The 14,828-nt window shown below is 42.1% G+C and overlaps 1 long non-coding RNA gene across 1 annotated transcript in view; it reads left to right on the forward strand.

Annotated features, from left to right (window-relative positions):
• The first annotated feature begins 8,689 nt into the window (after positions 1 to 8,689).
• LOC307030768 overlaps positions 8,690 to 14,828 on the forward strand; it is a 174,417-nt gene continuing 168,278 nt past the window's right edge. The window contains exon 1 of the long non-coding RNA XR_013805783.1: positions 8,690 to 8,916. This is a non-coding gene — a long non-coding RNA (uncharacterized lncRNA). The remainder of the gene's footprint in view (positions 8,917 to 14,828) is intronic.

A 14,828-nucleotide genomic window follows, 5' to 3' on the forward strand; every position in this document is an offset into this window, starting at 1 on the left:
GAAAAGGAGATTGCAGTGGAGAGGATGCGGCAGCAGACTGAGAAAGCCAAACTTGATATGGAAGGACAGCGTCTTTCCATAGGCAGAGGTAGTGTGGTGTTGGGTGAGCGGCACGGTGAACAGGTGCCCAGGTCTCCTCAGCGGTTCGATGCTAACAACTTGCGCTTGTTGCCGCAATTTAATGAAAGTGATCCTGACACTTTTTTTTTGCTTTTTGAACGGGTGGCTAAAGCTAGGGATTGGCCGGATGCAGACTGTGCCCTGATGCTTCAGTGTGTACTCACAGGAAGAGCACAGTCCGCATATTCCGCGTTGTGTTCGGAGGATAGCTCTAGCTATGTTAAAATAAAATGGGCGGTGCTTAGAGCTTATGAACTTGTTCCAGAGGCTTATCGACAGCGTTTTAGGTCCTTGGAGAAAAAACAGGGTCAGACTTATGTGGAAATGGCGAGGGATTTGTCTGTTCATTTTAAACGTTGGTTAGCTGCTATGGACATCACTTCCTTTGACAAATTGGGTGAACTCATGATTTTGGAACAGTTCAAAAACATCCTTCCTGACAGCATTGCAACCTATATAATAGAACACAGGGTAACTTCGGCATCCGAGGCTGCAGTAGCAGCGGATGAGTTTGTGTTACTGCATAAGGGCAGGTTCGGAGGGCGTGCTGGAGATCTACCTGTGTTTGGGGGAAGTGGAAGGTATGTTGATGTTGGGTCATTGGGGATGGATCTAAAGAAAGTGGCTTGGGAGAAATCTGAGGATAGTTGTAACTATTGTCGTGAGAAAGGCCATTGGAAACCAGACTGTCCGGTGCTTAGAGCAAAATCCAAGGGAGGAAGATTTGTGGGTAAACCGGTTGCGTTTGCTGCTCCTGTGAGTAGCTGCTGTGTTGACGAGGTGCTTACGGACCACTTATGTGGACCTGAGGTTCTGGCGTCCTATGCTCCTTTTATAAGAGACGGCTTGGTGTCATTGGTGGGTAGCAATGTCAAAGTTCCAATTAAAATTTTGAGGGATACAGGTGCATTTGACTCCTTTATTGTTGACTCGGTTCTGCCTTTGTCTGAGGAAAGTGACACTGGTGACACGGTTCAGACTCGGGGGATGGGATTAACGGTTTTTCCTGTTCCTGTCCATAGGATGTATCTCGACTGTGACCTTGTTAAAGGGGATGTAGCTATTGGGGTACGTCCAGCTTTTCCAATCGAGGGGATACATTTCATTCTGGGTAACGATTTGGCAGGTGGTAAAGTCTGGGCTGATGGCCCTTCTGTGTTGTTAGTCACTGGTGGTCTGATTGAGTCAGCATCTGAGAAGCGCTCTACAGTGGTGCCAGACGTTACGGCCGCGTGTGTGATCACAAGGGCTAGGGCCAAAAGGGATCAGGACTTGCTATCACATGGGAAGTCAACTGACACAGTGGAGGTTCCATCTTTGTCTGAGTTTTCGGTATTACTTACACACCATGAGGTGGGAGAGGAGCAACGTCAGGATGCTTCGCTGAAAGGCCTTTTTGACTGTGCTGTGCCAGTGGCAGAGAGGGAAAACGCTTCAAGTGGATACATGTTGCGTAATGACTTGTTGTTTAGGAGATGGAGGGCTGTTGATGGTGCAGGGACTGAGGTTTTCCAGCTGGTGGTGCCAACTAAGCTTCGTCCTCTTGTCCTGAAAGTCGCACATGATGAGTGTGGACACTTTGGGGTTCGGAAAACATATTGGAACATCCTGAAACACTACTTCTGGCCACGTCTTAAGACAGATGTGTCGCAGTATATTAGAACATGTCATGTGTGTCAGCTGACAGGGAAACCGAACCAGAAGATCAAACCAGCACCACTACAGCCGATACAAGTGGTAAGTGAACCATTTACACATCTCATTGTGGATTGTGTGGGCCCTTTACCATGTTCAAAGTCTGGTTGCAAATATCTGCTGACTGTGATGTGTCAAACCACTAGGTATCCAGCGGCTTATCCTTTGAGGTCGATTACAACTAAGGCGGTGGTTAGGGCCTTGTTGCAGTTTATCTCAATATTTGGTATTCCTAAGGTCGTTCAGAGTGATCAAGGCTCCAATTTTTCGTCTCACATGCTTGCTCAGGTGTTGAAGCTTTTGAAGATTAAGAAGAACCAGTCAACAGCTTACCACGCCCAAAGTCAGGGTGTTTTGGAAAGGTTTCACCAGACATTGAAATCCTTGTTACGTGCTTACTGTACTGAGCTAGATGGAGACTGGGAGGTAGGTCTTCCTTGGTTGATGTTGGCTGCAAGGGAGGCGGTACATGAAGGTACGGGGTTTAGCCCTAATGAGTTGGTTTTCGGACATGCTGTACGGGCCCCTTGGCAGTGCTGAAAGAGGGTTGTGTGGACACTGAGCCACCACGGAGCTTGGTGGATTATGTGAATGGCTTCAGACGTCGTTTGATTGTTGCTTTAAGTATGGCACGGGAAAAGTTGTCAGTGTCTCAAAGTAAAATGAAGGAGTTGTATGACCGTCGTTCGGCACGACATGAGTTTAATCCAGGTGACCAGGTTCTATCACTTATGCCTATTGTTGGTTCCCCATTTCAGGCTAAATATTCAGGTCCGTACACTATCATTGAGAAAACTTCTGATTTAAATTATGTTGTGGCAACACCAGAACGAAGGAAGACTAAACGCCTCTGTCATGTAAATCTTCTGAAACCCTACCACAAGCGGGAGGTTAACACGGACACAGAGGTGGAGAAGGATGAGGTGCAGCCGGCTGTTGCGGTGACACATGGTTTGACGCATGAGGGAGATGTAGTGCCTGAACCTGATGATAGTTTGCTCTGTGGTCATTTGAGAAATTCGGAATCGCTAGATAATTTAGACGGGTTGTTGTCTCATTTGGCGGAATCAAGACGTGAGGAACTCTCAGCATTGGTACACAAATATCTGTGTCTGTTTGGAGACACTCCGTCGCAAACTGACTGGGCTGAGCATGATATTGATGTTGGGGACGCTCAGCCGATTAAGCAACATTTTTATCGCATGCCACCAGTTAAGCGCAATCGGCTGGATGCAGAGATTAATTACATGTTGGAGAACACAATTGCTGTCCCATCAGCATCTAGTTGGGCGTCTCCATGTATTTTGGTGCCAAAGCAGGATGGGACACCTAGATTCTGTACTGATCTAAGAAAAGTGAATGCGGTGACAAAATCTGACTCTTTTCCTTTGCCACGGATGGATGACTGTATAGATCAGGTGGGGTCCGCAAAGTATGTTAGCAAATTTGATTTGCTTAAAGGTTATTGGCAGATCCCCTTGTCCAAGCGGGCACAGGAAATAGCAGCATTTATCACACCATCTGGACTTTATTCATATAAGGTAATGCCGTTTGGGTTAAAAAATGCTCCTGCTACATTCCAACGTTTGATGAATCGCGTGGTGTCGGGTTTAGAGGGTTGTACGGTGTATCTAGACGATTTGGTAATTTGCAGTGACACTTGGACTGCTCATGTTCAGCGCATCGAGAGGTTGTTTGAACGGTTGACGGAGGCACATCTGACTATTAATTTGGCCAAATGTGCCTTTGCAAAGGCAACAGTGACATATCTTGGCCATGTGGTGGGTCAGGGTTGTGTGGCTCCAGTTCTGGCCAAGGTCAGAGCAATATCTGAATACCCACAACCCACAACCAAAAAGGAACTCCAGAGATTTTTGGGTATGGTGGGTTACTACAGGAGGTTCTGTGAACATTTTTCCACTACAGTGTTTCCTTTGACTGAACTTCTTAGGGCTAAGGTAAAATATACTTGGTCGGTCGACTGTCAGAGAGCGTTTGATAGGGTTAAGTCTCTGTTGTGTTCCTCTCAGGCGTTAGCGGCTCCATGTTTTGATCGTCCTTTTAGTCTCCAAGTAGATGCAAGCCAGGTGGGAGTCGGTGCGGTTCTGCTCCAGCTTGACAAGGGGGGGGGGGGGGTGGAGAGACCCGTCAGTTTCTTTTCAAAGAAACTTAACAGTTACCAAAGGAATTATTCGGTGATTGAGAAGGAAGCGTTAGCACTCATTTGGGCGTTGCAGCATTTCACTGTATATGTGGGAGCAGGAGGACCAATTTTGGTTTACACAGATCACAATCCCCTGACCTTTTTGCATTCAATGAAGTGTCCTAACCAAAGACTGACGAGGTGGTCTTTATTTCTTCAGGCTTACAACCTTGATGTTAGGCACATTAGGGGGTCTGACAATGTTATTGCTGACGCGCTGTCACGAGCCCCATGGCACTAAGTATGGTTAGGTCTTACCTTAATGTATATATATTGACTGTCATACTGTGATAAATCTTTCTTGCTCTGCCCATTCTTTTTAAATAGTGCTTCTCAGATACTGGTGTTGCTAAAGGTGTGGCTGGGCGTTGAAGGAGAGGATTGCTGTGTGAAGGTGGTGGTTTTTTTTGGTTGTTTTTTTCATTAGGGTCCTGGGGGAGTTCCATATGTGGGGTTTTGTTTTCCATGACCTTTTGCTTTGGTTTGGGATGGGGTTGGTTGGTGGTGCCGGTGGCCCTGGGGACACCGACTTTAAGGGGGGGGGTGTGACGACCCCTGCTTCACTGCCTATGCTGGTGTGGGTGTGCCTTTGTGTGTGGGTGTGTGTGCTTCTCTCTCCCTGATTGTATCCAGGTGCAGCCTCTCTCCAGGTGCTCCCAATCTGATCAGCGCCTCCATAAAGGGTCTAAGTAGGCTGCAGTGGCTCTCTCTCTGCCCGGGGGAACGTAGGAGGAAGAGCAGCCCGGAACAGCTATCCTCCTGCATGGAGCTCATTAACCCTGTTTGGTGGTCGGTTGTTTTGGGGAGTGTGAATACACTCCTCTTTTTTCCGTACTCACGTCGTCGTCTCATCGCTGCGTTTGTTATGGCTGAGAGCCAAGCCGTGACACTATTCAATGAGATCTGAAAGAATGTAGAAACATGATGCGAGTCCCAAGCACCAAAAGCTACAGTATGAGCTAGTGGACATTGTTTCACCACTCGAGTCAAACTACAGATGTGACTGAATTTTACTTAACAATTAATGTATTTATCTTTACTGAATGTTTTTATTAATGAGTTTTATCAATTGTTCAATGAATTTTACTGAAAAATTAAATTGGTTATCTCTACTGAATGTTACATGAATGAACATTAATGAGTTTTATGGATGAATTGTTTTATGAATTGTTTTGAATATTTTTCAAGCTATCCAATGTTACTCACAGTTCCGTTTATGTCCATGTTATGATGTGACATGATGTTATGATGGCTATTATTTTTTAAATATCACTGTTGGTTCTGATGTTCAGAATATAACCTTAGAGAGTAGAGATGAAATAATGAAGATTTTGTACAAAACTTGGCATATTTTGTAATGGTGTCCATTGGTGTGACAGAATGTCAAGTGGTGCGACAAAAAGAAAAGTAAAGAAAATAGGCATGTTGGCTCTCAAATGCCTGAGAAAAGTGTTGAATAGAAGAAGATTAATAGCATTACTATGCACATGTAAAGATAGTTTTTAGTTCAATCAGGTTTCATACTTATTATAATGAAAAAACCCGAACTTTTATGAAAAGTCCCTATGTGTAGATCATTTAGTAGGGCAATAACATGATTGTACACTTCAATTGGTTACTATTGTTAAAGGGAAATATTTTTTAAAAATTGATAATGGTTGAGCATATATTGCTTCTCTGTCTTACAATCTCTGAATTAAATATTATCATTAACATAATGTCACACCAGGAGACAATTATTAGGACTTCCGCACAGAAAAGTTCATATATCAAATAATTAAGGAAATAGATTGGGTCTCACAAAGTTTTGAGTTATTCGCGTAGTAAGTAATACAGTGATATGTAATTTGAGTAACATTTCATAAAGAAATATAATTTTACTTTTGGTTTCAGTCCACGTCAACTACCCACATATCTCCCATATTTGTCCTTTTTTTCATATGTGCATTCAAAATTTAATTTACTGGAGATTAAGATTGTTACGCCCCTCCTGGATCCCTTCCTGTAAGAGGATGAGTATGGAGTGAAATTCCACTTTTTAAGTTTTTGGTGTTAATATTCAAACAAACACAAGTTTAGATTTTGTTAATTGATGTCTGATTAGATATTGAATTTTGTTTAAGGGTTTTTTGTGCTCACTTTTCTGTTTGCAGTATTTACACCAAAAAAAGTTCTCATTGGTTTGCTTCCACATTATATATTGAGAACTGCATATCCTTATTATAATGAAAACAATGAACTTTGTAGACTCTTGGAAATATTTATCAAAGAGGAAGACTTGACCTAGTTGTGTCTTGTCAGCAGTTTTAGTAATGTCTCTTTTATAATCTTTTTTGGGTTGTACCTGCAGTGGCCAGTGTTTCAATATGTCAGCCAGGCTGAGCAACAACACTCTCAATTAATCAATGCAGGGCAACCAAACACTGCATTTATGCATCATCAAGGAAGTCAAAAGTACAAGGGATATTGGCTGTAGGGTAACGTGCTATATTGAGTATTTGTTTGTAATGATTAAAATAAGGTTTCTTGTCAGAATGGTGAGGAATATTTAAGTCTTGGTTGAACAAAAAATAATTACTTATAAAGTGGTTATGTATTTTGGAGACTGACACATAGCTTTATTATAGCTGATTCTATCTAGGCTGATTTCTTAAGAGATTGAAGGGCATATTCATGGCTTGTTTTTTATATTTTACTGATAGATGATGTTGGTTTGAGTTTAGCTTTAAAGATATCTACTCCTGGGATTTAATACAGTGATTCTTTGTGTAAGAAAATACATCTGAAGGAAGCTCAGGTCCTTCAGTATTGAGAAAGGCACAATCAGAATGCTTTACTATTCTTTTGTTGAGACAATGTAATGTTTTATTTCTTTACTACACAGAAATTCCCTATCCTGTATATATGACCCAGTCAGGTGAGTAAGATCATGAGGGCAGAGCAGATACTGTGTGACAGACAGGCTGTGCAGCTTCAGCATATTTTGTACCGTGACCATCTATCAATGAAGAGTTGCTCCCATACCCCACTGCCATTCACGACTGCCTGCAAGGGATGAGGTTAACTGCACATAAACACTCCAATCAGCCATTGTGAGCTACTAACACTTAAGGTTGTGTGCTTGTGGATCTTGCATGTTTTACTGTTATAGCACAATTGTATGTGTTTTTATATGTACTATTTTCTACTACCACAAATCAAGCTGTACCTTAATAACAAGTGTAGTATTATTTGCCAATTGTTGTACTGTTATGTCACAATACAAGCTGTACCCATAACGTTTTTATGAATTCAATTATTTTATATTTGTGTGGTTTTCTGTCTTTAATTGCTAGTTTATTCGATTTATTTTATTTGGCGGAATCAATTACCTCTAGCAACAAATTAATGACAATGTAAATTAATTGAAGCCACACAAATACAACATAATTGATATGAATAGGTTTGGTCAGTATTCTAAATAAAAGGTAATATACTTATTATGAATATCAAAACTTATTTACATAAATTAAATCCTTTACAGGGATTGATAATAACCAAACTAATATAGGTACAAAGTAACACATGAGGTATTGAATTGTTATCAGAAGGAATTTGTTTTGAAGAGAAAAGAAAAGTTAATTACAGAAAAATGTGTATGATTGAGTTCACAGTAAATCACCAAATTGGATATCATTCTGGGATTAGTGGGATAATGTTAGCCATTATGTATGCCTCAAGAATATACTAGACTATGAAAAAGTAACTCTGATTAATAATACAATTATAGACGCAAAAGCTACATCATATAAACGCGGCCCACTACACTGAAAAAAGGAGAAAGTGGGGTTGTTCAATTTGCAAATATGCAGTTAATTTATGAGACAGAATTTATTCATGTTTCTCATCGAAACATCAATCAATCATGTAGAACTATTTTAATCTTGAGGGTGTACGTTCTATAAGTCTCAATCATGTTAAGAAATAAGAAAAAAGTTATGTTTATCTCTGTAACTCCGCCCACTGAGCACATACGTCAGCAGCTTGCTCTGCAGCCGATTACTCAGCTTCTTATTCTTTCTTATTATTGACAAATATTTTATTTACAAATCAAAATGGTCGGACTCAAAACCCTAGTTTTAATACTTTCGCAATTGAACTTGAACAATATGGCACTTTAATGGACAAGATGAAAAGCAGAAAAAATTGCCAAACATCTTTGTTAGAAAATGTTGAATTTTATTTTTTTAACAAAGGGGGGGGGGTGTCCACCATATTTTCTTCCCGCATCGGAGGAGTAAGCTGGTTCTCTTCCAAGGAGATCTCTACAAGGTGAAAGTCATTCAAAGTTATTTAATGTCATCACATGTTCGTCATAGTTACAGGTTATCACAAGACGCATTGTTTGCAAAAAGCTGAGTTCACATTTGCCTTATAACGAGCAACGTAAATACAGCTGTCAATTTGTAAACATTGTTATTCATTCACTGGTGTTAGCTAGGATAAAGCATGAAAATCACAAGGTGAGTTTGACTTGTGTTTAGCGTGTTTTTATAGTGTGAGTATATGTAGAGCGTAAGTCCGGCAGTTGCTTGCTTTTGTGGTGGAACATTACGGGACATAATTCACTGTGTTATAGAGAGTGTGTTGCGCCACGGACCTGTTAGGTAGCGCACCTGTGGTTTGTTATCATTTTAGCTTGAGTAGCATGTAATGAAGTTGTTCCTACCTTTCTGTAAACTAATGGAAAATAAAGTATGGAGTTCCATACTCAACATGCCGCCTCCGACTCCCATTCATCGGTTCTACACTTTACAATATTTAAAACTATGAACATTGCCCAAAGCTATGCACATTAAACCAAGCTCAGTGGGGAGGGGGGAGTCATAGCCGATGGATGAGCTTGCGGCATGTTTGCGGTACGTCTTGTTTTAAATTATTGTTTCATTCAGAATTGATTTTTTAAGACGGGCGGGTTTATCATCCCAAATGAACGCATTTAGTTGACTGTCAAGACTGGTGAAAAAAGATTTATTGATGTAAATTGGGATATGCTGGAAGAGATATAAGAATTTTGGCAGAATTACCATTTTAATAAGATTGACACGGCCAACAAGGGATAAGGGAAGGGAAGACCACCTAGATAGATCCGATTTGCATTTAGCTAAGAGTGGTTGAACATTTTTGGGAAACAGATCTTTAAAGGAGCTGGTGATGGACACCCCCAAGTATCTGAAGCCATCTGATGCAATATTAAAGGGAAAAGCGGTTGGGGGGAGTGTCTTCGCCAGTTGGTTTACAAAAAATAGTTCGCTCTTTTGGAGATTTAATTTGTAGCCTGATAAACGACCAAACTGCTCAAGGATTGACACTATAGGAGGGAGAGAGGACACAGGATTGGAGACGTATAGGAGAAGGTCATCCGCGTAAAGGGAAAGTTTGTGAACTATACCATGACAAGTGATAACCTCAAACCCATTATGGCCTCTGAGCCATATAGCTAGAGGCTCGATGGCTAAATTAAACAATAGGGGAGAAAGCGGGCAGCCCTGGCGTGTCCCACGTTGGAGAGGGAAAGCAGACGATTGAATGCCATTTGTGTTTACCGATGCAGAAGGTGAGGCATATAAAAGCTTAATCCAAGAAATACATTTTGAGTCAAAGCCACATTTTTCTAAAATGAAGAACAAGTAGCTCCACTCCACCCTATCAAAAGCTTTTTCCGCATCGAGTGAAACTATGACTTCGGGGACATTGGACGGGGGCGAGAAAATAACATTAAGTAGCCTCCTGGTGTTGAAGAAAGAGTGTCTCCCTATCATAAAGCCTGTTTGGTCAAGCGGAACTATAGAAGGTATCACGAGTTGGAGGCGGAGGGACAAAATCTTAGCCAGTATTTTACAATCAACATTTAGGAGAGAAATTGGTCTGTAGCTGCCACAGAGAGTAGGATCTTTATCCTTCTTCAATAGTAGAGAGATGGATGCCATGGACAGGGTTTGAGGTAATCTGCCTTCTTTAGGGGAATCATTATACATCCTTGCTAGAATTGGGGCCAAAAGAGACGAATATGCCTTGTAGAATTCGACTGTGAAGCCGTCCGGACCAGGGGATTTCCCATTTTGCATAGATTTGATGGCTTCCTGTATCTCTAAAGTGGAAATGGGGTCCCCCATACCGCCTGCGTTAACAACGTCAATTTGGGGGAAAGTTAAGGAGTCGAGAGGATTTGGGTTTATTGTGCCAATTGTGGGGCATTCAGAAGTGTACAAATTATTATAAAATTCAAAGAAAGACTTGTTTATTTCAATCGGGTCAGAGACTAAATTGCCTTCGGGCGACTTTACTTTGGGGATTAATCTGGAAGCGTTAACTGCCCGAGCCTGTTGAGCCAGAAGCCTCCCAGCCTTGTCCCCCTGTTCAAAAAAGCGCTGCTTAGTTTGCCTCAGTTGTCTCTCCACTACGCTCGTCATTAAAAGGTCATGTTCCAAATGTAATAATATGCGTTCTTTATATAAGGTTGGTGAGGGGGAGAAGGAATACGTTTCATCAATTCGGAGAAGTTCTTCCAAAATTGCCGACAGCCGAACTCTTTCATCCTTTCTTAGTTTGGAAACATACGATATAACCTGCCCACGAACATAGGCTTTGAGAGCCTCCCACACTGTTCCACAACTTACGTCAGCAGTGTCATTAATTTCGATATATAAACGAATCTGAGAGTTAACAAAGTCCTTAAACTTGTCATCTGACAGCAGGTGGGAACTGAACCTCCACAACTTAGCGGGAGTAACACTAAGAGGGAAGTGGATGTCAATTGATACAGGGGCGTGATCTGAGGTGGCTATAGGATGGTATTGACACGCGCTGGCAAGGTGTAGCAAGCTGTCATCAAGCAGAAAAAAATCTATTCGCGAGAATGTGTGGTGGACGTGTGAGAAAAAAGAGAAAGCTTTACTTTGAGGGTTTTTAAATCTCCAAGGGTCTGAGATTCCTAATTGTGCTGCATAATTTGAGACTACATTGGCGGATTTTGAGAGAGTGCCAAGTTTAAGGGATGACCTGTCGAGATGCACATCTTGAATCAAGTTAAAATCTCCACCCACGATTATGCGGTGATTGTCTGCGTTCGGGATTTTAGCAAAAAGGTTCATAAAGAATTGGTCATCATCCCAGTTGGGTGCGTAAACAGAAACCAAAATTACAGGCATGCCCTGCAAGACACCTGAAACTATGACGTAGCGGCCATTATTGTCGAGAATAGTATTTGTTGGTACGAACATCACACTCTTGTGAATAATAATGGCAGCACCTCTGGCTTTACTAGAAAATCTTGAGTGGAAGTAATGGCCCATCCACGCCCGCTTGATGCGAAGGGTGTCAGACGTTTTAAGGTGTGTTTCTTGTAAAAATATAATGTCCCCTTTAAGATGTTGCAAACGAGTCAAGACCTTACCAATTTTAATAGCTTTGTTCATTCCTCTGGTGTTCCAGGAGATCAGGCGCACACTTCTGCCAGCAGTCGTCATATTGTTAGTCATATGGGGAGTCTAATGAAGGTGGTCTGAAAACGTTGTGCTTCCCGAGGACTGAGGGGAGAGGAGTGGTGGGGGGGAAGAAGAAGACCGGGGAAGGGGAAAAAACAGTACAAAAAAAACAAGCGAAGGCAAAAATAGACAAACCATAAACAAAACACAACCCATAAACCCAAATGTGACCAGCATCGCAAATACAAACCCTGACTGAGCGCTATAGCTCAAAGCTCAACAGCAGAACTTATCTTCCGGGGTCCCGTTCCCTATACTAAAAGCGGGAAGCCCATTGTAACACGGAAGAGTATCAAGTGAACAAACAAAAAAACAAAAAACTCAAGTGTATATATATATATGCATAAAATAGCAATTATACTAACATCCATAGATAGGTAAACAGCCTACCAATATAGGCATAGCAGGGGGCAATAAGGCACTGACATAGATCTCAAGTAACATACATAAATAAAATAAGGCCCAGAGATCAAGTAAAACAAAATAGAATTGCACTTTAAGGGTTAAAACCCATAGAAGGAATCAGTTCAAACAGCATTCAGAACAGTCCAAGTACCTGGGTCCCATGTAGTGTAAACAGTAGCAGGTACATTCATGTTCATTGCAATATCAGCACTAGGCTCAAACTATCAGTGCAAATACCAGAGCGGCCAAACTGCATGTACAAAAAGTGTCCATGAAAGCAGAATACAAAAAAAAGTAATAATAGTCTCTTACTAAACGTCCCATCAGACGCGTGAGACTGATTCAGCGTCAGGACGAATGGATGCTATGTAGCATTTAGCCTCTGCCACCGAGGAGAATCTCTTCTTACCTCCCTCCTTCGATACGATGGAAAGCCTCGCAGGGAACAGCAGGGCTGGCTTGAGCCCTAGGTTGTAAAGCTCCGCCATCACCTCTCGGTATTTGTAGCGCTGTTCCATCACTTCGGGTGCCTAGTCCTCGTAGATGGCGATGGGCGTACCTTGGTATTGTAGCTTGCCTCTCCTGGCCCGGGCCTCACGGATAATATTCTCCTTCTGCTGGTACCTGTGGACGCGGATGATGACCGGCCGTGGCCTCTGTCCCGGCTTGGGCTTGTCGGTGAGTGAGCGGTGGGCCCTGTCGCACTCCGGCGGCGAATCAAGGACGCCCTCACCAAGGACCTCCATCAGCAGCTTCGGGAAGAATGTCGAGGGATGAGGGCCCTCAATGGATTCTGGCAAACCGACAATTCTTATATTGTTGCGCCGGCTGCGGGACTCGAGATCAGTGACCTTGGCCACCAGTTTAGCATTGCTGTCCGTTAGCGTAGCACAAGTAGCCTCCAGGGCTAACATGCGTTCGTCCTGCAAGTTAGCATTGGACTCGAGCGAAGCAATTGTCTGCCCGTGGTCTGACACAGTCACTTGGATTCGGTCTAGTTTGGCTTCAAGAGTTGAGATGGCAGACTTAAAGTCGGCAGAGAGAGCTCTACGGTGGTCTTCAAGGAGGCTAGCCATGTCCGCCATGTTGAGATCGTTGCTAGCTAGCTCGGGGCTATCGGTCCCGGCGGTTTTTTCTTTTTTGTTGCTTTTCGCCAATTTGGACGGCATAGTATGGTGGCGTTGTGAGCGGAATAATATTAATGTTCACTTGAATGTAAGTTAAAGAAAAGTTATGGGCTTCAGAAAAGTTACAGCACAAAAGTTTGCGGGAGCAGAACTACGCACGTCTCTACTCCGTCATGCCCAACCGGAAGTCCATTTCTGAATATTTATTCATAACATTTACATACTGCAAACATTGCAGGGATATACACATTTTCTGATTTATTAGGCAAAAGTTATTCAGAAAGTGAGAGGCAAAAGCCAAACATTCTGCGATAAAGCCTCCTTCACAAAAGTGATCATGTTTTGTTTGTTGAAATGGCTATAAGGGTGTTTCTTATATGTAGTCTTATATTACAGTAATACTTATTTTAAGTCGCTTTGCAAAAAAACGTAAACGTAAATTAAATGTAATGTAGTCTAACCTGGTTGTTCGTACTTGATATAAAAAGTTGTAGTCACTATATCACAACACCATTCAACAGCACCACAGATTCCATCCTCCAAAAAGAGCTTTTGTAAAAAGACTTCTCACAGAGTTTTAACAAAAAATATGATCACCTCCATGAAGGAAGGATTTATTGCAGGAATTGTGTATTCGACTGCATTTGATTTTGCTAGGAACAACCAAAAACCCTACATTCTTGGAACGCAATGCCCTAGTGCAGGGGTCGGTAACAGGCGGACCGTGGTCCGGATCCGGACCCAGACGCCGACCTATACGGACCCGGACCTACAGTGGGGCAAAAAAGTATTTAGTCAGCTACCAATTGTGCAAGTTCTCCCACTTAAAAAGATGAGAGAGGCCTGTAATTTTCATCCTAGGTATACCTCAACTATGAGAGACAAAATGAGAAAAAGAAATCCAGAAAATCACATCGTCTGATTTTTAAATACTTGGTGGAAAATAAGTATTTGGTCAATAACAAAAGTTAATCTCAATACTTTGTTATATACCCTTTGTTGGCAATGACAGAGGTCAAACGTTTTCTGTAAGTCTCCACAAGGTTTTCACACACTGTTGCTGGTATTTTGGCCCATTCCTCCATGCAGATCTCCTCTAGAGCAGTGGTTCCCAACCTTTTCCAACTCAGGGCCCACTTTTAAGTCTTAAATTTTTTCGAGGCCCACCTTCCCATAAATACAGAGGCCATATAATGCGTTCTCAAAGCACTTTTTTTTATTAAAATTTGAACATAAATGGAGCACTGAATACAAGAGAAACATGTTGGAAGCTCTACAGTCGCTAACACAGCAGTGAGGAGCTGTACACACACACACACACACACACACACACACACACACACACACACACACACACACACACACACACACACACACACACACACACACACACACACACACACACACACACACACACACACACACACACACACACACACACAAACTTTCTCTCTCTTTCGCTTTCTCTCTCTCACACACACACACTTTCTCTCTCACTCACTCACTCACTCACTCACTCACTCTCTCACACACACACACACATTTATTAAAGCAGCTGTCCATCAACACCACACAGATATCAGAAATGACAAGCAATGGGCTGTCTGTAACCGGCTAATTATCAAATGATTAATAAATTACTATATCCATCAACAATGGAGAAATGCATTCTCATATATAACAATTTGACATCCAAATTATTAAAATTTGAACCTAAATGGAGCACTGAATACAGGACAAGTACATGTTGGA

Source organism: Notothenia rossii, assembly GCF_949606895.1.
Source record: "Notothenia rossii genome assembly, chromosome: 2".
NCBI lineage: Eukaryota > Metazoa > Chordata > Actinopteri > Perciformes > Nototheniidae > Notothenia > Notothenia rossii.